The 23470-nt window shown below is 45.3% G+C and overlaps 1 long non-coding RNA gene across 1 annotated transcript; it reads right to left on the reverse strand.

The window, feature by feature from the left end:
• Positions 1 to 813: 813 nt before the first annotated feature.
• LOC129636121 (uncharacterized) lies at positions 814 to 22680 on the reverse strand. Its single transcript, XR_008706658.1, has 5 exons — positions 22526 to 22680; positions 11450 to 11546; positions 7581 to 7730; positions 4351 to 4435; positions 814 to 2781 (listed from the first exon to the last, which is right to left on the reverse strand). It is a non-coding gene; the product is annotated as an uncharacterized LOC129636121 (long non-coding RNA).
• Between the last annotated feature and the right edge of the window lie 790 nt (positions 22681 to 23470).

Raw genomic sequence — 23470 nt, forward strand, 5'->3', positions numbered from 1 at the left:
GTGGCCTGTTGCCCTGGGCAGCCAGCCCGGGTGGTATTTTTCCATTACTCTGAGCAGGGAAGAAGTTCAGTCACTTGTTGATAGCAATGTGACCATTCAAGGAGAAAACAATTAGGGATGCTGACCTCTGGGCCCTCGAGAGGAGGGAGGGAAGGAAAAAATTCTCCCCGGAGGGAAGGGGCCGGGTGGGAAACATCCAGAAGAGTAATTGGTAAATATTATTGTTTCATTCCATGTTTGCCTGCTCCGCGCGGGTCCCTCTGCAAGTGGTGCGTTTAAATCACACTGTCTGACTTTGGCAGGTTTAATTGAGTCGCCACTGAAAAAGAAATTATCCCTGTGCTATTAATTTTTATAGTTCCTTGGGGCTTTTAAAAAGTGTTTGGATTTTCTAGGTCTTTGAAAATGAAAACATTAAATTTTATTAAAAGGAAACGCAGGGGGGGCTGGCAGGGCCCAGGCAGGCCCTGACGAGACTGTCGGTGGAAAGGTTTGGGCCCTCACAGACGGCATGACACCACTTTTGCCCCTTTTAGAACTAGAGTTAGGTGGTCTCCAAGGATGTGTGATGTCAGCCAGGCTCGGGTTCCCCGCTGGCTCACAGTGGGTGCCCTGGTCAGAGCCACCCAGACTCTGTCTCACGTCCAGACCCCCTGCTGGCAGCCACCGGCCTGGGAACAGCTGCCAGAGGCAGCTCCTAGCCAGGGCCTAGGGGTACGCAGGACAGACCCAGCGAGGTGGGGCCAGCAGGGTTTACAATTTGGGGAACAGCTTGAGGAAAAAGAATTCAAAATTCCAAATACAAATTCTGCTTGAAAGTGAAATTATATTTATAAGGAGAAGGGCTATCACAACAAATTAAAAACTTGTAAAAGCTGACAAATTCTACAGGCATCACAGAATCTAAAAGAGCCGACCCTCATCTGTAATACGTTTCTTGCTACATTTTTTTTAGCGACAAACTCTTTGATCGTCTCTTTAAATGAGCATCATTTTTCCATCTCATTTTTATAGAGGAATACAAAGGTAATTCAATCTCTCCTCTAACGAGTTGATCCGATTTTGCATTTTATTATTCACAGTTTAAAAAGGTTTCTTTCCGTCTCACAATTTGTCACTGGTAATGCCCTGTGAATCTCCAGAATGGTTATCAACTTTGGGAAAACCGCTGTCAAGTGTCTTTCATACATGAGCTACGAGATTTCAGGGCATTTCAACTTCTCTTTTTTAGCAACAAATCTAAAATATTCTGTGAATTTATGAAACTTAGTAACCAGATTGTCATCGATGTCCTCATTGTAGTGGCGCATAATGAGTTTTATGTTATCTCCGTCAATGTCAGTATTTCCTGTCAAATCAGCAAGGCATTTAAACACGAGGAGTCTGATAAATTCCATGTCAGTAATTCCCATCAAAAAGAAACAAAATGAGTAGTGCATTTATGATTGTATTACTTTGCATGATTGAATATAATCCTGACAAAAGAGAGCTTTCATTCTGAGGAGGCGGTGATGGGAAGAGAATCCTCTGCTCCAAGACCTGACGACTGGAGGACCCCCACCCACCAGCTTCGGGCTTTGCACGAATCACACTGGCCCATTCCGCGTGCATTTCTAGGACCCGGCACCCGAGGGCACACTCACTCAGGTGCCCCTTTGTGGCCCCACACAGAGTCTGCTGCACAGACCAGCAGGGTGTTCCTAGAAGCCTTCTCCCGACGGTGACAGCTAGCAACATGTGATTTACAAGAAAATCGACTAAACACCATGTAAATATGTCCCAGTAAACCCAAACCAACACACCCCCAATTCAGCTGTCCCTTAGCTAGTGTCCAAAGGGGCCACTCTGATGCCTCCAAAATGAGGATAGTACCGTATGACGGGCAAATCAGAGGGGAAAGAAACAGTGGTATTAACGGATTACAACTTTATGAAAATGTATGACCATGTGAACACACTGTGCTGATGGAGGGCCAGAGGTTTAAGTGTTATTAGCCCCACAGAAATTTACTTCTGCCCACTATGGCAGATCTGGGGAGAGGACCTTGAATTAACTATGCATCTGGAGATGTAAAAACAGCACAGGACTTCACACAACCCAGACAGGACAAGGAAACTTAAGGGACTTTATGCAGGGCTGTCACTGAGATACAGACCAGCAAGTGGTCAGGGTGTGGGTGTGGCGGGAGCCCAGGAAGGCAGGAGGTGAAACTTAACCTGAGTATGAGTCAGACGCTGAAGAGGAGTGTAGGTGTGTGTGTGTGTGTGTGTGTGTGTGTGTGTGTACCATGTGCCTCTGTGATCTTGTATGCTTGGGCTCACATCATGTGCCCATTTAGAGCATGTGCAAGGAGGGTGGTAAGGGACAAGCATGAAGTCTGCAGGGAGATCGGCCTGGTGTGATGGTGGACCTCCGTCTGTCACATGAGGGGGCCCTGAGGCCCTGAGACAGCCAGGCCCTGCCTCCGCAGTTGGTCAGAGGTAGGACACAGAGCCACTTCAGGCCTTTAAAAACCACGTCCAAGATGCTTTCCTCCACACCACACACCAGCCTGGCTCCTCTCCAGGGCTGGACCAGTGTACCCTGACCTGCTTCTCCACGGAGAGCAGCCATCCCCCCACAGAAAGATGCAGGCGAGTCTGCTGACCTCCTGCCTTCTCGTGCGGGTCACGGCCGCTCTGCCCTCTTACTCTACAGACGCTGGGTGCAGGTGGGGAGGTCAGTGCAGGGGGATGTGCCTCTTGCTTCAGGGGCAGAGTAGTGGTGCTTGCACACTGCTTCCTTAAGGAAACAAAGGAGACAGGGGTCATTTCTGTCTCAGAAGGAAGAACTCTAGGTGGTTTATGTATGCTTTCAGGTGAGGAAATGAGAATGTGGAATAACTCCAATATCAGTTCAGGTTGAAAATCAGGAACTAATAGTAACTTCAGATTGCCAGCCCTGTGCTAGGCATTCAGCTGTCTCAGTTCTATAATGACAATTTTCTCATCATGCTCGTTTCATAGGCAAGGAAACTGAGGCTTAGAGAATGAAGACATTTGCCTAAGCCACACAGGTAGAAGTGGCAGGGCCAGGACTGCAATTCAGAGAGTCTGCTTTCAGAGCCTGTGTCTTCACCACTATGATCTACTACCTATAATGGATAAGAGTGGGATAGTGCTCTTGTAAGCTCAGAACCTTGACCAAATCTTGTAAAACCTGAGACTATATAAAACCTGTCTAAATAGAAATCTGATGGCAGCCTTCTCTCTGCTGTCATCTTTCTCGCACACACAACACAGGTCCACATCACTGCCTCCCTGACTTGGCCAGAGGTCCTTCCCGTGACTGTCCCTGCCCCAACAATTAAGGCTCTAGCCAGTCAGGTACTGACTTCTTACTCTTGTTTAATCCCCACATGAACCTTCAATACTTGTAGCTTTTGCATCATAATATTTCAGTGTATTAAAGGAAAAATCTCAGGGACAGGAAATTGTATCTCCATCATCAGATAACTGCAGGACTAGGCAGGCTGAGAATACCTCCAGCTTTGCACAGGTCAGGCTTATGAGAGGTGCTGGAGAGGGCAAAGGAGCAAGGTGAAAGGTTTTCAGAATGTGTGTGTGTGTGTGTACTTCCAAGGCATTTTCAAGTGACACTAAAGTTGCAGCCTTTAGTGGTCGATGGAAGTCTGGTGATTAGCTTGGGGTGCATATTTGACAAGATCTAGAGGCCAACTACACTATTGCTCTATCTCACTTTACAGCTGGCATATGTGCACACCATGTGTGTGTGCACACAACTCACAAGGAGAGAAAGAACCAGAGAATTAGCCTGACACAGGCTGAAGGATACCAGTTCCAAACTTTCTTCATAACTCTGTTTACCATTGTTCACGCCAAGAAGTAAAGACCAACGCCCCCTCCCAGACTGAAGTCATAAATCTCAGGCCTGTGGGAACAGGGCCCACCCTTCCCAGCAGAGATAGACAGAGAAGCTGGCTGGGACACACGGAGTGTGGAAACTTCCACTGGCCTGCATTTGACCTCCCTACCTCCAAGTTCTTGCATCTTAAAGGGACCCTGACTGACAGAGAGCAAGCTGGCTGGAGCGCCCAGATCTCTCTGCTGGTTTTGAAGGGTTGTCCTTGAGTAGAGGGCAGCTTCTCTGTTTTATTCAAAACCTAGGATGCCTGAAAACTTGGGCAGGGGTCAGAGTGTCCCTTACATCCAGAAACTTGAGCTTATTTCCACTCTACTTTTAAAAAACCTGAGCTGTCTTGGGTTTTGCTGGGCAATTGTGCAGACACAGGGCATGCGGGGAGGCGGGACCCCTGGGCTTTCGCTGCCCTACCCTGAGCAAGCTGCCCACCTTCTGGGCCTCCGCCTTTGCCAGCCATTTCATTGGAGAGTTGCTGGGTTCAAAGTCAAAGTGGCCAGTTACTTCAAGAGGAGATCTGTTTAAAAAAAAAAATGTTAATAATAAAAAAATAAATAAATAAACTAGGCAAGCACAAATAATTCATGAATAACAAACACACACCAGGGTCTTTAGGAGAGAACAGTGAGGACGTGCAGAAGGGCAGCTATGCTTTCTCAAAACCTGCCCCTCAAAATCACAGGGCTTGCCCCAGACTGGTCCTTCCAGTATCTTGACGCTCAATTACTGCAGTTAAGCAGCTGTCCTCATCCCCTCAGTCAGACCCTCAGGCAATGCCCGGCTCCTGCTCCTGAAAGGCAGTGGTGACGAGACCTCTCACAAAGGCAGAATTGGTACCGAAGGGCAGCCTCTTTTCTCTTACTGCTTGTTCCTCACATCCCCAAGTTCCTTCCCTTGCATCCGCACTCCCAACAGGGCCATGCCCCACCCATTCCTAATTTGTCTGTCTCCTGCTTTTTGTGGCCTGTGGCTGTGGGACTGTGTGGGTGGTGAGTTCTGTGGGTGCAGCTGGCATACCACTGTCTCGTGCCTGGTGCTGTGGCTGCCCAACACGGCAGGAGCCCAGCATGGCTTTGCCTTCAGAGAGCATGCTATGTGGCTGGAGGAATAGGGTGGCTGTTAGAACTGCTGGTTAAATATTCATGGTCCTGTCCCATCAAGGTGTAGGATTATACTTCCTGCTCACTGTGGAGGGTAGAGCTCCAGCCACTGAGTTGTGAGCAAAAGTGTCATGTCACTTCCAAGCCAGAACATCTAGCTGCTGAGGCAAGATCTCAAAAACTCTCTCATCTTTGGCATGAGGACCAGCTACTTCAAGAAGTCAGCTCCTTTAGCACCCTGAGTCTCTGAAGAACAATGTTAAGCAGAGCCCACCCCCTCACCCCACATAGACCACATCAGACATTTAACATGAGGAAGAAATAAGCCTGGTTGTTTTAATCCCCAGAGACTTGGGGGCTGTCACTGCATCATGGCCTAACCCACCCTGACTGGTACAGAGACACGTGAAGCGGAGGTCTTGGATGAGAGGAGAGTAATAAAGGGCTGGGCATGGTCATATTCTAAATGTTATAGAAATGGTGGTAAATGCCAGATGCAGTGAAGAATTATCATAAGTTGGCGTGGTCTGGGGCACTTCCAGGAGTTTGAGTAGGATTTTAATTAGGTTGATGGGAGTGGGAAGAAATGTTCACCTCCCCCAGTTCCCATAAAACTTAGGCACTTATTCTAACCTAAATGCACTTCCAACATTTCATTAGTCAGGAGGGCATCAGGCTTCAAATGCATCCCTCATGACCCCCTGTCCCCATCCCGACTGTCTCTCAACACACATTTTCAGTCTTCTATCTTCACACACTCTTACCTCCAGTCTGAGAAAATGTGGTACCCTTCTCCTGTCCCTCTCCAGTTCACCCCCCAGTGCTCAAGGGCCCTACTCCCAATGATCCACCCTTCTCTTCTCCTGTGTGTATACCTCCCTCTCCACTTGTTCCTTGCCAGTAGCCAGCAAATGCTCTCAAATGCCTCTCAGTTTGAAATAAACATCACCTCTAAGCCTTGAACCAACCTCTGCTCTAGTCTCAATGATTAATATACTAATTCTATACTTCCCTATCCCTTCAGAATCCACTTTGAGCTTCTTCCTTACAAACTCAAATTCAAGATTTAGGAATCAAATGCTCTAAAAAGCAATTCAAAGTATATTTATTCTAGACTTCATATCTCATCCCTGGCCAGTGTTAGCCACATCACAATATATCTGGGAAATCAATATTTTATGAAATAGGGATTTCAAGAGGAAAGTTTACCTTGGCTGGCTAAATGTGGGTAATTAGGTATGCGGTAATGACAATAGACCTGATTTACTGTGAAATGCTCATGCCATTATGGTAAAATAATTTGGCTCATTAAATAATGTCTGCCAAGAGTACTGCTCCAACGCACTTATCCGCTCTCAGTGACAGTGGGAGAAAGAGCCCTGGAGAGGCAGTCAGGAACCCTGGGTTCCCATCCCAGCCACCAGCTGGCCAGCTGTGTGACCTTGAGCTTCATGTGCCTTCCTCAGGCTTCAGTTTGAAGCCCACCCACCTCTCCTCTTAATCAAAAGAGTTGGACTAAAAGCCATGCATTGGCCTTTAAAACTGCAACACTATTGGATTCTTTCTCATCTTTTTTTCTGTGCTAAATTATAGTGGTGTCAAGAATGAAGAAAGAATTGGCACTCTATCAATTTGTTCCAGATATGCAGGAACAAAATACTTTTCAACGTATAGCAAGTGTGTGCCATTGAGGGGAACCAGCTGGTGAGCGACTGATCTAGGCTGGTATGTGGTTAGCACCTCTTAATAGCGAGGAAGTCTACATAGAGCTCGGCACTCTGTTCTTGTCCCAGCAACACCTCTGTTGGCTGTATGATCTTGAACTTGTCACTTAACCACTCTGGGCTGCCTTTTGGCTCGAAAATTCCATAACATCTTACATGTTCTTGAAAACCCATCTGCAATCTCCCCAGACTCTCACTTCACCCTCACCTTGAAATGAAGTTTTTCTTGGAATATGTAGTTAACCCCTAACCTAAATAGTGGACCTTAAAGCACCATGGCAGAGGTTCTTCCTCTCATCTCTCAAACCAGATCGCCTGGACCACTTCCTACTCTCAGACCACCCATGCCCTGTTGTAGGTGCTTACTTGCCAAGTCATATCTGATTCTTTTGTGACCCCACGGACTATAGTCTGCATGCCAGGCTCTTCTGCCCAAGAATACTGGAGTGGTTGCCATGTCCTTTTCCAGATCTTCCTGACCCAGGAATCAAACCTGCATCTCCTGTACTGGCAGGCAGATTTTTTAATTGAGCCATCAAGGAAGCCCCATTCATGCCTGCATGTCCCCAAATACTGGGGTCTGAGAGTCACAGGAGATTAAGAGAGCAGTTTAGAGAATTCATACCTTTCAAACACTGAATCTGCTGTTTTCTAGCACACAGTACATTAGTAACTTGGAATAATAAAATTATTGTAAAAAGTAATCACCCTTCTGAGTTCATTCCCTGGTTAGTTAACTAGATCCCACATGCCAGACCAAAGAGTTTGCCTGCTGCAGCTAAGACCCGGCACATCCAAATAAGTAAGTAAACACTTTTAAAAAAGTAGCCATATTTACATGGTGTTGAAGTCTGCAAACAGTGTGACTGCGTCATTTCACTCGATCCTCAGGAGACTCTCCTGAAACCTTTGGTGTATTCCATGGAAGACCAGGGGCCTGGGTCTCCTAGAGCACTGTGTGACCTCAGATAATAATGTTTCCTTGTTTCTATATTAAATAAACACAGATAAATTAAGGAGTTTGTCGTGCGTCTCTCCACTAGAGTAGAAACAACAGGAGACCAGGGTCTTTTTATTGTTGTTGTTCTTTGCTGAGTCCTAAGTGCTACAGTAGGGCCATGCATACAGTAGGTGCTCAATAAAATTTTGATGAATGAATGAAGGCACATTGTATATGACATTTTAAGCTAAAACTTGAGACTTGGGGAAATGGTGTCATTAAAGACACAGCACCTTAAGCTCCAACCGTAGACTCCTTGAAGTTCATTAGTTCATTTGCCCTGAAGACTGGGTGTTAGGATATGATCTACCCCCTCTTTACAGAGGAGGAAGCAGAGCCCTATGAACGAAAAACATACTCAAGGATACACAATCCAGAAGGAACAGAAGCCAGGACTAGAACACATATCAACTTGACAGTCATTTACTTCATAAATTCTGTGTGCTGAGAATTGGGTATGCTGCACTTTTAAACACAAGGAAGCCACAAAGGACTTCTGCTCCCAACTGGCTTTCTTCCTGGCAGCCCTGTTCTTTTTTAACAGTTGTCAATATCCAGGCCTGGGCTGGGGGTTCCTTCCTTCAAGATGTTATGTCACAAAGTCTCCCATTTTTCCTTACAAGTCCTAAAAACAGGCATGCCATCCATTTTCAATTCCAAAGATTTACTGGCAGTTTCTATGGGACTACAGAGAGGAGGACAAACAAGTAAACATGTGAGAGATATAAAGTCTGAGAAATTAGACAACACTTTTACAATTACAGTTCTGATCTGTAGCTTCTGACTCCTTGTTGGGCATTATGTGGAGGTCGTCAGATGCCTATACTCAGAGTCCTCTCCACTGCTCCACTGCACCTTCTGTTTTCTTTCCTGGGTCCATATTTTTTAATATGCCAGCCAAGATCACTCATGTCTGCCACACTCCTCAGCCTGCCAAGACCATGGCAATCTGCTCCATTATTTGAAGAGCCACCAAAACTCAGAGACAACTGATGTCTGAAACAACAGAAACACTTCCTTGTTGAGCAGAATATATCACAAATTGTTGGGGTGGTTGAATACTATCTGTAATAGAACCACTTGGGGAGCTTTTAAAACATAACAGTGCATGGGCCCAAGCTGGACAAGTTAACTCAAAATCTCTGAGGTAGAATCCATGTGCTTTTTTTTGGCTGTGCCACATGGCTTGCGGGATCTCAGTTCCCCAACCAGACCAAAGCAATGAAAACCCAGAAACAAAACCAATAGGCTATCAGGGAATTCCCCTGGTATACGGTCTGGATATGGATTTTTTTAAAGCCCCCATGTGATTCCAATATGTAGCCAAGATTGAGAACCTGCTCCCTTTCCTCTGGGGTGTCTGAAACTGTGGTTAGGCTAGTCTTTAAAACTATTGGGAATTAATTAACATGTGTATTTAGGCCAATTCCATGGAGCTAGCCAAGGCAGTTCCCACGACAAGCTTCAAGGGTTCAGTCCTCAGACTCTGTCTTCTTCCCTGAAAGTATGTGATAAGATGTCCCCAATATATCACCAACCAAATATCCCACTGATCCTAGAAAAATCTAAAATATGACCAGTGACCTATTCTGCCAGTTTTCTCACTCAGAGTTTCCAGATTCCTTTCCCATCATCAAGACCCTCAATACTTGGCCTCAACATCTTTTTCAAACTTTTTTCCACAACATCCCTCAACATCGACCCAATCACTGGTAGATGACCCCATCTCCACCCCCCATTTTAGTTTGCATATTTAATCCTGGCATTCATGCACCAGACTAATCAAAAGTGCCCTTCTCCATTATCTGTCTCTCCACAGCTTATCTTTAAGACCCAACTCAAAACCCATATTTTATATGCAGCATTCTGTGTGACCATGCCAACTTTCAGAAGCTGCTTCCTCTTTTAAGCTTATTATCCATCACATGTACCATTTATTCCAACACCTCAAATACACAATACAGCCAAGTGAGTGTGCACTCCCCAGTGGGCTGTAACACCTACATATGGTAGAAACCAAGGTTCCTTGATTGTGCAATCCAGTGTAGAATATTGAGAATCTGGGCTCCCTTGATAATTCTAGGGATTTTAGAAAGAATCCTGCAAGAGTGTGCATGCAATGAACTATTTGATCTTTAAAAATCCTGTGAAGTAAATATCATTGTTATTTTCACCATGTTGCCAGTACAAAAAACTAAAATGAGAATAGTCCATCTTTATCCCCAAAGACACTAAGACAGACAGAAAAGCTGGCATGAGGAAATTAAGACTTAGAGTGAGTCACACAGGCTTTTAATAAAAGAGGCAGAGCCAAAATTCAGAGTCTCCACTGCCAGCTCAGTGCTTTTTTTCAACTAGTCGCCAAGTTGTGTCCAACTCTTTGCGATCCCATGGACTGCAGCACGTCAGGCCTCCCTATCCCTCACCATCTCCCAGAGTTTGCCAACTTCACGCTCACTGAATTGGTGATGCCATTCAGCCATCTCATCCTTTGTCACCCTCTTTTCTTTCTGCCTTCAATCCTTCCCAGCATCAGGGTTTTTTTCCAATGAGTTGGCTGTTCACATCAAGTGGCCAAAATATTGGAGCTTCAGCTTTAGCATCAGTCCTTCCAATGAGTATTCAGGATTGATTTCCTTTAAGATCAACTGGTTTGATCTCCTTGCTGTTCAAGGGATTCTCAAGAGTCTTCTCCAGCACCACATTTTGAATGCATCAATTCTTTATCATTCTGCCTTCTTTATGGTCCAACTCTCACATCTGTACATGACTACTGGAAAAACCATAGCTTTGACTCTACAGACCTTGGTCAGCAAAGTGATGTTTTTGCTTTTCAATACACGGCCTAGATTTGCCATAGCTTTCCTTCCAAGAAGCAATTGTCTTCTAATTTCATGGCTGCAGTCACCATCTGCAGCAATTTTAGAGCCCACAAAGAGGAAATATGTCATTGCTTCCAACTTTTACCCCTCTATTTGCCATGATGTGATGGGACCAGATGCCATGACTTTAGTTTTTTAATATTGAGTTTTAAGCCAGCTTTTTCACTTTCTTCTTTCCCCCTTGTCAAGAGGCTATTTAGTTCCTCTTTGCTTTCTGCCATTAGAGTGGTATCCATTTCTTCTAAGGGATTCTTGTCCACAGTAGTATATATAATGATCATCTGAATTAAATTCACCTTTAGTCCATTGATTCCTAAGATGTTGATGTTTACTCTTGCCATCTCCTGCTTGACCAAGTCCAATTTACCTTGATTTATGGACCTAACATTCCAGGTTCCTATGCAAAAGTGTTCTTTACAGCATTGGATTTTACTTTCATCACCAGATATATCCACAACTGAGTGTTGTTTCCACTTCATTCTTTCTGGAGCTATTAGTAATTTTCCTCCACCCTTCTTCTGTGGCATACTGAACACCTTCTGACCTGGGAGTGGGGGGGGGCTCATTTTTCAGTGTGATATCTTTTTGCCTTTTTATACGGCTCATGGGGTTCTCATGGGAAGAATATTGGATAGCCATTCCCTCCTCCACTGGACCACATTTTATCAGAACTCTCCACTATGACCCATCCATCTTGGGTGGCCCTACCAGGCATGGCCCGAGCTTCATTGAGTTATGCAAGTCCCTTCACCATGACAAGGAAGTAATCCATGAAGGGGTCAACTAATAAAGTGGTTCTCAAACTTTAGCATACATAAAAATCACCTGAAGGGCTTGCTCAAATAGAAGATCTAGGTGATAATGATGGTACTGGTCCAGGGGTCACCCTTTCAAGAACAACTGTTTTTATATAAGATATTTCCTAAAAGAAAAAAAAAGATAGAAATAGGGATTCTGTTAGAAATATAAACCAAAGTCATGTGGAAATAATAAGAAATAATAAATTACTGAGCCTATTTATTTCAACATATGCTTGTCTATGAGAGTAATTTGTTATAAATTGCAAATAAAAACTCAAATTTGTAATAAAGAATCATTCTCATTAAGACTTCAAGTCAAAATATCAATATGTTCAAAAGGTTGAAATAAATCCCAGCATGATAGATACATAGTGGATAGATCTATCTATGATAGATACATAATGGAATAGAAATAAGCTAGTAGAATGATAAAAAAAAAAAAAAATGGCAAGGAGAGAATGGAAGCCAGACTATCCAAGCTCTTTGCAAATTCCTTTATGTGGGAGGGAGGTTTGTGGCTAACCAACTGATTGCTCCATCAATCTGCTTATTACTTAATCAATAGATCTTTGCCACATATCAACTCTTTATCATTATCCTCTGCTGACCAATGAGTGGAATGTGAAAGTGACCCAACAGAGAGTTCCCACTCATGAGAAATATGCTATGCAGCTTCAGATACAAAATCTATAACTAAGAAACTTTGAAGAGCATGTAGAAATGCCAGGGTCTTACTGATGAGTCATTAAATGAAGGAATTAATGGATAAACAAAGTTTAAGAAGTTCAACTTGAACAAGATCTTTAAAAATGGGTAGGATTTGAATGGATGAAGAACAAGAGGAATGGTATTTGAGAAAGAAGGTGTTGTGAGTAAACTGAGAGCAAGGAACCTGCTCACCTGTGTGTGTGTGTGTGTGTGGTAGAGGAGAGTAGGGAGAAGTAGTTAAGTTTTTACTAGCACACAGAAGGTCCATGGAGGCAAAAAGGATAGTTGTAGAAGGTAGGTTTAAGACAGCAGACTAAATCCAGAATGTTCCACAGATCTTCAGGGCTCTTCCCATAAAGGAGAGGAGCCATGGCTGACTCTTGAGCTGAGAAGACATGTGAGAGAGATTAAAGTTGAAAGCAATACTATCACACAAATACCATCCTACCCTCAAGGAAGAAGGCTAGTCAAAGGCCGAGCTCACTGGGGTCAACGCAACAGACCAAAGTCATGCTCTGTCTCTGCCCTTTGCTCATGACCTCTCCTAACATTTGCAGGCTGGGGCAAGAGTGCATACGAAGGCCCATGTATGCCAGATGGCTACATAGGCAAGAGTGATAAATCAAGATAACAAGTGCAAATTAAATGTATCCCCTCCTCCTCCATCCAAATATATCTTTATATCAACCTGGAAAACCAAGTTTGAATTTAGAATACTCAGTTTTCTGTACCAGAGCCTGGGAAGGTATAGGGTCCAGGGTCTAGCCAACACCACTTTCTTCTTTCCACCCTGGGCTTTGTCCACATTTTAAGGTCCTTGTGCACGTGCATGTGAACTTGCCAGACCATGTGTCCCAGCTCCTCCTCCTATAAATAGCCACCACCAGTCCAACCCTCAAGTCTTGGGGTACACACAGCACCTGGTCTGTTTTCAGAAGAATGAACCAAAGAGGAAGCCCATGCAGCCCCTGGCAGTGGGCTTGGAACCATTTAGTCAGGAAATTACAGATCCTAGATACCCAGGGTGAAGTCTAGACAGTCAGCTACTGTGAGCATGTCTTTGTGGTCCCTAGGTTTCTTGCCCAGGTGGAAGGTGGCTGGGAGAGGGGTAGAGTAGGGAGCCTGGATCAAAGCCTCCTCTTGCCTGGGTCTAAAGGTGATTCAGCCTCTGAGCTGCTGTGGGTTTGATTTCTACTGTTAACATTCCACAGCCAATCCATCTCCTCCCTTCGCACATCTGTCATTCTCTCTGTGCTAGAAGTTTCTCCCTTCCAGCTAATGAAGGAAGGGTCACCAAATCATAATGCCAGCCTGGGCTCTCAGAGCCACTCTTTGATGGAGAGAGCTCAGTCTACGGGGAGCCAAACCAAACAAAGCATCCTGCAAGGGTCTCACCTGCAGTGATTGTAGCCCATCACTCATAAGCCCCCCTCCCTACACTCCAGACATCTGCAGATCAAGGGTTTCAGAAGCCCATCTGATCACTTCCTTTTTAATCTCCACGTTAGCACTTGTGCCCTCCTTCAAGTGCTCCAAGGTAATTTTAAAGAATATCTCATTTTGCTTTCATTTTGCTTCGGCTTGGCCTTCCCATAAATCAGGGCTGGGGCAGAACTTAAGAGGACTAGGCTAATCAAGACTTCAATCTTGAGAAATGTTTAAATATAAATCAAAAGACTTGAAGGCTCTCCAGATCCTCAATTTTCTTTGAAAGCCTGGTTTGTCTCGTTTTTATTTTCTCCCCTCTTCTTTTTTTCTGATTGGCCATGCTGAGCTCTGAATTTCATCCTGGTGCCCCTACAAATATTTCTAAATAATTTTAGATGTTTTCTTTAAGGCATTGCACCAAGCGATACAAGAGGGCTATTACTAACTGCCCTGGGGTGGCGGGTAGGGTCAGTCTACAGAACCTTGCTAGAATTAGAGGCATTTCAAACTTCAGGAATTAAATGATTCTAAAAAGTATGAACAGTGATTCGACAGCCAGAGGGAACAGAAATGAAATCAACAGAACCATGACTTTGGTCATCCCTCCTGTTTCAGATACCTTTGACTCTGTAACAAACTATCCAAACTTAGTGATACAAAGTAGTAAGTCACTCATTAGAATTATCTCTCACAGTTCTAGGGATTCAGTGGCAGTTCTTGCTAGATGTCTTCTATGAGGTTGCAATCAGAAGATGGCTGGAGCAGGGGTCTTCTCACAGGATCCCACACATATCCAGCACTGGGGTTAAAAAAGGCTCCAACATCACCTGGGGCTCCTTGAGCAGCTCCTTCCTCCTCTGTGTCATCTCTACATGTGGTCCCTCTGGTATGGTGGCTTCAGTATACCCAGACTTATTGCATGGTCTTTTAAAATCTAGGTTTTATAGTTATTGAGGTATAGTGGGATCAGGAGACACTTTTCACTGAAAAGACAGTTTAGTAAATTCACAGATCCCAAGAGAAAGAGGCATACTACACCACAGAGAGCCACACGGGGAAGCACCAGGGTCAGTTAGGGGGTGGGGTAGGGTGGAATGTAGGTGAGAACCTTTATTGCATTTCTATGGGAGGAAATGGTGGAGCAGAGGAAGCAGGCTTAAGACTGGCTAGTTTAAATAATCTCGTCAGGCTCATGGGCATGTGAGCTATCCCTAGTTGTCTGGTATCTGGCCCTGAGATGATCAGAGCAGATGAATAATGGCCCAGAATGTGAAAGTCCAATATAGGAGGTGACTGGGGACGTGGACTCTATTTGTATCAACTAGTTTGCATAAGAAGGATGTGCTCCCAGGTGAGGTCCTTGCTCTCTCTAGGAATTAGCTAATTTTGGAGGGACAGTCCCTTTGGTGTTAGCAAAGCATTAAAATACAGAAAATAAAAAATAGGGGTGATAACACATGGTGGCTCAGGGCTCCAAACATGCAAGTCCAAAGCTACAGAGAGCTGGGCAGAAGCTCTACTGCCTTTTCTGAGCTGGCTTCAAAAGTCAGTATCACTTGTCACTTTCTATGTATAAGAAGCAAGTCACAAAGGCCAGCCCATAAGGCATCACCATTTTTAAAATTCATTTTTTATTGAAATATAGTTTGTTTGCAATGTTGTGTTAATTTCTGGTGTACATACATGTGTATATATACCTGAATCACTTTGTTTTCTTTCCTATTGTGGTGTATTACAGGCTACTGAATACAGTTCCCTGTGCTAAACAGTAGGACCTTGTTGTGTATTCACTCTCTATACAATGGTTTGCCTCTGCTAATCTCACACTCCCAATCCAGCCCTCCTCCACCTCCCCTCCCCTTGGCAACCACAAGTCTGGTTGTTTGTTGAGTCTGTTGAGTCTGTTCTTGTTTCATAAATAAATTCATCTGTATCACAGTTTAGATTCCACATATGAATGGTATTATATGGTGTTTGTCTTTCTCTTTTTGACTTTTTTCACTTTGTATAATATTCTCTGGACTCATTCATGTTGCTACAAATGGCCTTATTCATTCCTTTTTATGGCTGAGTAATATTCATATATAGACATGGTACATGTATGTGTGTATGTATACACACACACACACGTATATGTATATGCATATTTACATATACTATGTCTCCTTTACCCACCCATCTGTCAACGGACATTTAGGTTGCTTCCACGTCTTGGCTATTGTAAATAATGCTTAATGACCAAAGACTTAAATGTAAGGCATGACACCATAAAATTCCTAGAAGAGAATGTTGGCAAAACATTCTCTGACATAAATCATACCATTTTCTTAGGTCAGTTTCCCAAAGCAATAGAATAAAAGCAAAAATAAACAACTGAGACTTAATCAAACTTAAAGCCTTTTGCATAGCAAAGGAAACCATAAATAAAACAAAAAGACAACCTATAGACTGGAAGAAAATATTTGCAAACAAGAGCTACTTTTGATGGAAGGATTGCCGAAGAACTGGTGAACTTGTTTAAAACTAGCGTATCTCCCACAATAGTCTCCATAGTATTAATGGCTAATAGGTCCTTTCCCCCATTCCATACAATCCAGAAGTCAGAGACTTAAAAGCTATGAAATCCAATTCTCCCTCTCTGTTAGCATCACATTTCCCCAACCACAGAGCTAGGCCGACTGTTGTGATTAGAATAATCTTCAGGACTTCCTTAAGCAGGAGTCCAGGAGAGGAATTGTGATCCCAATGCTGTGAGTTATAGGGACCTGACGCAGTGAAGTTCATCAGGTGCTCAGTGTACAAGTATCAACTCTCCCAGTAGATAGTCAACTGTAAGGATGATAGCAAGAAAAGAGGAAGCCGGCTCTGCCCTTCAGGAACATGCACTCGAGAGTAGGAGAAAAGTCATGAAACACTTATTGCAGGACATGAAGTTCAGATATAAGATAAACTAGTCTTTGAGGGTTTCATGGACATGGGTCTTAAAGGACTTCTTTGACACTGTGCCACTTCCAGGGTTAACTCACTCCCTTCCAAGGCCCAGCAGCCCCTTTAACTCTGTGAACCAAACCTCCTGATCTGTCCCACAGAAAATAAGGCTCCTTCCCTCCCTGGAGCTATATCGTTTTCCACCCTAAAAAGGCTCTTTCTCTCCTTCACTCATTAACATCTCATCCTGCTTTTCAATCCACCTTTTCCATGAAACACCCTCAGCCAACCACTATCACAGCTGCTGCACTCTGAGGATCCAGAACTTCTACCACTAAGCTCAACATGTACGTGTCACTATTTTAATACTGTTCATCACCATTTCAGGCTTGATCTGTTTTCCTCCCACTAGATTGAGGTTATTGCCAACCATAAATTGCATATTCTGCTTGCCCTGAATGCCACCAACTGTCTCAAAGCCAAGTCTAAGTACCTTATATATATTACACTGGGCCACAATGTAAATAAACAGTATATTTAGGGCCCTGGACCAGCTTCACTAGAAAGAGTGTTCTATTGACTAGTTTTCCATATTGGGACTCCATACAATTTTACTTGAAGGAAGGACTCTGTGATCAACCAATTATTGAAAACCATTGTGGAAACAGCACTGAATTAGGAACTGGAGTTTTGGATCATCAAGCCTTCCCACCTATAACTGCCATTCCTGCCCTACTTCTCTCACAGGGAGTGTTATCAACTAGCTAGTGCTACATAATAAACTACCCCAAACTTACAGGCATAAAAGAACAGTTTAGCTCACAAACTGAAGATTGCCTTGGGTCTAGGAAGGCCCTGCTCATGGGCCTGCTAGCATGTGGAGAGTTGGCTTTGGTGGGCTTGTTCTTGTGGCAGGGGTCTTCACTAGGATGAATCAGGTGGCTCAGTTCTGCTTCATGCAACCTCTTAATCTCTAGAAGACCAGCCTACACTTATCCTATGATAGTCACAGGAGTCCAACAGAGCGAGAAGAAGCTGCAAGGCATTTGGTGGCCTAAACTCATATTTAGCATGATGTCACTTCCAAAAGTCCTACTGGCCAAAGCAAGTCTCGAGGCCAACACAGATCCCTGGGATAAGGAAGTGGATTCTGCCGCTGTAGGAAGAGCTGCAAAGGCTCTTTATAGAGGGCACATGTCCAGAGAGAGATGGAAAATCAGAGCCATTTTTGCAATCAACCTCATGGAGGTTATGAAGATCAAGTGAGATCACACATACGGAGATTTTTGAAAAAATATACAACTTTATGCAAGGGATAAACATATTCATGGGAGTTTCCTTTTTCTTATCAATGGGTTGGCATGGTAGTGATGATCTAAGCCACATTCTGGTGTTCACATTGACAGGGATCTTTACACAGTAGGGAAATTACTTCCCCCTCCATAAATGGTTTTCTCAGTTATGGTTATTTTCAAATGTTTTAAAATTATGTCTCCTTCAAAAAGAAAGGGGGGAAACCAGCTTTCATGGTTGTGGGTTTGCTGCTGCTCAGTATATGTCATTGCCATGCCTGCCGCTTCCACGTCAGCAGCGTGGAAGCAAGTGACTTACCCATTCATTTACTAGGCATGGGCCAGGCACTAACTCGGCACCAGGCCTGCCACAGGCACCAGAGCTACAAGGACAAGAAAGACCCACCCCTGCCCTCAAGGTGCTTATGGATTAGTGGGGGAAACACAGTGCAAAGTCCTGGAGGTATAAACTGAAGCCTGTAGGAAATGTAAAAAGGAGCAGCTAATTTTGCTTGGGGGGAACCAGGAAAATCTTTGTAGCAAAAGGAAACGGTGCCAGAGAGAGAGCATGTGGACTACGTGGAGGGCTGATGGAGGGAGGAGCATGTACAGAAGTATGGAACTGTGAAAAGAGATGGTGAGTTTGTGGAGCCCTGAGGTGTGTCCCGAAACCAGAGTGTGTGATGTGTAAGACAGCATGTTGGGATATTGATGCTGGGGAATAGATTGTGGTGGAGTATGAAGAGGTCACAATACCTCAATCTTTAGGCAGAGCCATGAGATCAGACCTGGAAGATGTCTGCTGGCAACAGGGAGGCGTTCAGTCATGAAGGAAACCAGACGACATGAGCCAGAGCAGCAGAGCCAGGAGGGGATAAAGTGTTCATGAAGGGTCATCCTTCTGCCCTGGGCAGGGAGGGTAGAGCTGGGTATGGGGGCAATGAAAAGAACAGCGACTGTTTGAATGGGCACTCTGGGAATAAGGAAGGGAGCTGAGAACAGAGGGCAGGAGGGCTAGGGACCCAGAGGATCAGCCACCTGATAGGCACGGGCCATGAGTGTGCCAACATCCCCAAAGAGCCCCGCACCGCAAGACAGGGCTGCAGGGCTGAAGGACAGGCATGGGCTGACAGGGGAGCAAGGGGTCCAGGGTTCTCAGGAGAGACACCCTGGGATGAGCCAGCTCAGGATCCAAGCTAAGTAGAGAGGCCATAGCGCAGAGCCCCGGGCAGCAAGGAGCTAAGAGAGGGAGCTGAGAAGCAGCACTTGTAAGAGGTAGGCTTCACAAGAGGAAGGAGAGCCAAGGACTGAAGGAGAAGAGAGAATTAGCACGCCACTCATGGCTCAGCTGGTAAAGAATCCGCCTGCAATGTGGGAGACCTGGGTTAGGAAGATCCCCTGGAGAAGGGAAAGGCTACCCATTCCAGTAATCTGGCCTAGAGAATTCCACGGACTGAATAGGCTATGGGGTTGCAAAGAGTTGGACACGATGGAGCAACTTTCACATTCACTTTCCTGGTGGTGGCCAGAAGCCACACCAGCACCTGCTCTGAGTCACAGAGACCAAGTTTGAACTCTGGCTCTGCCGTACACCTGGGGCAGGTGGTACATCTTCTCTTAGACTCAGTTCCACTAACAGAGTGGCGGAGAAGGGCTCAGCACCAAAGCAGTCAGTGTGGGCCTCTGCATCCTGCCTTAGCCTCCGGGACAGTTATCCAGTCTAAGGTCTGAGTAGCACAAAGAGAACCATGGTCTGAGCTGCTCTTGTACTCCAGAGAAGCTGCCCTCATTTTCACATCTGTCTGGGGAATAAGCAACCCCTTCACAAGCATTTCTGAGGGGTCCTCTGGCACCCACAGCCCAGGACCCATGGGACAGCTCTACTTAGAAACTTCTTCCTCCCTGAGATGTCTGCCCGCTTCTGGGTGTCTACAGACTCCTCCCACCTTCCAACTCCATTAAGCCAGCATCTACCACCAGACAGCCCCTGACATGTTTGAAAACAGCTTCTGTAACTGCCACCACCCTGAGTCTTCCCTTCTATTTTAACTACTCATGCTCGGTTCCAGACAGACCGATGGCCAAGTTTTCCTGTTTGTGTGTTTATCAGAGAAATAGCTTTAGGGAAACATCACCAGAACTACTGTCATGACATGTAATCGATCCATCACTGAGGGTTCAGAGATCAAGGCCTGGAAGGGGCACCTCAGTTCCACCTACTTCCTGGTCACTTATTAAGCCCTCCAAATCCTGTTTTCTACTGTCCACTTTGATCCTCCAAAAAATTCTTTGTGAAGGAGGACAGGGAATATTATTCCCATCTTACAGACAAAGCAGGTAAGGTGCCAATGAGCTGGAAACTTGTCCTGGGGTTTATTTGCCAGCCGGCAGGCATCTCCTCCTGCCCCTCTCTCTACAGGGTCCCCATACTCCCAGACCTATGTGTGCTTTGGAGGACAAGATGCAGACCTGAAGGAGCAGGCAAGGACCCACATCAAATGTCTATAGGTGATCAGCGAAGGGGGGGGGGGGGGGTACAGGCTCGAGACTAGGGAGATTTCACAAAGAGAACTTGAAGGGATTGAGTCAGAGAGGAAACAGGAGGTGTTTCTGGAGCTGGGGGCTGGGGCAAGTGATCATGCCATCAGGATGAGGAGAAGGAGGGCTCTTGGGAGCCATCTGACAGGTGGCGAGAGGAGAGCCATGCTGGAAGAACGGAGCCTCCCTCATCCAGTGGAACTCTGTCCTCTGACTCCCCAAGGATCCATGATGGCTCTAGAGCAGGGAGAAAAAAGCGAGACAAATCCGTCATGAAGGGGTACCTTCTGATGGAAGTGGGCAGAGTGGTGATGAGTGAGCTACAGATGCAAAAAAGAAATGGTCAGACAGAACATGCACCACCCCGTCCAGTTCAGAAAACCTTTGCTCTTGGCCCACTGGTTTCTGAAGTTTCACGAACCCTCAGTCACAGAGAGATGATGAAAAGAAGGGCTCACGCTGGGCACCTGGTCTAGGTAGCCGAATCTCTGCCTCTAGCATCTAAATAGCCCCTGATCTAAGAATAGACTGAGACAACCCCTGACAAGCGAGGAAGGAAACGATATTGGACCAGAGAGGAGAAAGCTTTTTTTCCTTATGCACTACTACTTATGCATCAATAAAAAATAAACTAGGGTTTATTTATGGGAAATAGAAAATATTCTTAAAACTCACGAAGAAGAGACAAAATAATCAACAACTATGATAAGTGTTGAAACACAGAATTGAATATGACTTAAACATTTTAGAGATGAGAAAATTGAGGTCAAAATGAGGGGATGATTTTCCTACTACAAACATCAAGCCTCTGGCCACACTCTTTAGCACCCTTTGCTGTAACATCACTCTACCACGGGCACCAATAGGCAGCGAGCTTATTTCATGTTCACTCTTCATCTCAGTGACACATCCTTTGGTTCCAAAGGCATCCACCTCCTTAGGAACACTCCAAATAATGACATGGAGCACCCCAAACTCTGCACACAGAGTCTCTGAATCCACTGCCCTATGAGGGGTCCAGTCTGATCTCCTCATCACTCCGCCCAGGGTTTGGCATGAAAAGCCTTATCTCCTTCATGGAATCCCTGACCCCTGGGAGAAGGGGCTTGAAAGGATAAATGCTCTACATTCCAATTTTCCATTATTAGAAAGAGACATTGGGGAAGGGAAGAAGGAAGGAAAAGAGAAAATCTATCTGAGGTTTTTTTGCATGTTTCACAAAGGCTTCTTCTTTGTGTTCCAAAATTCTCTTCCAGTCTTATCTAACATCACTCCTCTGTCCTGTCTCCCATGCTGTGGTGATCCCAAGGTGGAATGATCTTTCCCAGATTCTCTCCTGACAAACTCCTATTCATCCTTGAAGACCCTGCTCAAATAACCCTTCCTCTCTGAAGCCTTGCCTGCCCCTGTGTCTCACCCTTGCCCATGCTCTGCAGGTTGTCCTGTTCATTTGACCTCACCTTCACCACTGCTGAAATCCTATGGACAGAGGAGCCTGATGGGCTACGGTCCACGGGGTCAGAAAAGAGTTGGACAGAACTTAGCAACTCAACAGCAGCAGCACCGCCACAGCAGTTTGCCCCAACTTCTGTTCTCATTCCCACTAGATCCTGAGTGCTCCCTGGAGCAGGGCTGTGACTTATTCATCATAAATCTCTATGGTCTAAAACAGTACCTTATGCACAGTGCTTATTCAACGATTGTGGATGAATGAATAAATAAATAAAAACAAGAATATAGGCACTAGGGAAAAGAGACAGAGGAAAGCACACAGAACTCCCACACGCAACCTGCAAACCCAGAATGGAAATCTTAAACCAAACACCCAGAATAGAACTAACAGGGAAATATAATGTGAGGAGTGGTGTGTTGATAAACCAGCTCTTAAAAAATCCTAATTTCTAGCACTTGCCAATTGCAGTGTTAAAAATCCCACCCATACTAATTTCAAGACACTAACCGGACCTCACTAAACACAGACTTGGGAGGAAAGGCTCACAGTTGATTCTCCCGAGCTGGCATGAGCCAGTTCCGGGGACGGCTGAATGAATGCAAGCCACGTATGTCGTTTTAAAATTTTCTAGTAGTCCCATGAAAATTGTTAAAAAGAAACAGCCAAAATTAACCTTAATATTTTTAACTCAATATATCCAAAATATTACTTCAACATCCAATGCTTATAAAAGATCATTACTAAGATATTTTACCTTCTGGGTTTCACACGGAGCCTGCAGAATGCCAGCGTTATTTTATACTGCAGGACACCTCCCCTCGGACCTTGCACGTGACCGTCCACCACCGGCGCTGACAGCGCCCGTCTCAAATCGGAGTCAAAGCGACACAGAGACAGGGTGACGGGGACATCCTGCCATTTTAGGACTTTTCGATGGGGATGATTTTTAAAATGGCGTTGTCCTTTTACAACTCGGGCAGAAACGGTGCTTGTCCCGCGGGCTGGATTAATTTCAGAGGGAGCCAGATCTGCTGCACCTTAACAGGACCTCACTGCCTCCTCTCACCCACAGGACTGCTCCCTTGGGAGCCCGAGTGCTTATTAATCACCACACATTCCTTCCAGCTTTCAATGCGCGAGACTGAAGGCAGCTAATGAACCCAGCTGCACCCTCCTCCGCTCCGCGGGCCAATTTAGCATCAGAAATGGCCCTCCCCCTCCCCACCCGTCAGCCCCCCTCCCCAACCCCTCTGCCCTCTTCTCTCCCCACCCCCCGGCCCGGGCTGCTTCTACTGCAGAGTGCGGATCCTGGGGGAGGGGGCTGGATTTCTCAGAAGCCAGATGTGAATGGAAGTGCTCAGAAATGCACCTGTCGACTAGCAAGGGGGCGGCGGGTTACCGCGGTGCGGGGTTGGGGAACACGGGGACAATGACAATGCCAGGCCTCCTTCTTTGAAAGGCGAGTTCTGCAGCTCTGAAGCCCTGGCCGGCGGACGCTGTGGGCGCTGGGTTCCAGCCCTAGCTCCGTGTGACTTTCAGAAAATCCCTTCATCTCTCAAGTTCGCTTTACGCTTCTGTAAGCTGACACTGAGAATCTGGCAGCAGGTTTCTGCGTATAGGGCAAAATGATGTTTGTGGGAAATGCTCTGGAAAACGTTAAATGCTGAAATATTCAGATCAAAATCAGCAGGCCTTAATA

Source organism: Bubalus kerabau, chromosome 21 (genome assembly GCF_029407905.1).
Source record: "Bubalus kerabau isolate K-KA32 ecotype Philippines breed swamp buffalo chromosome 21, PCC_UOA_SB_1v2, whole genome shotgun sequence".
NCBI lineage: Eukaryota > Metazoa > Chordata > Mammalia > Artiodactyla > Bovidae > Bubalus > Bubalus kerabau.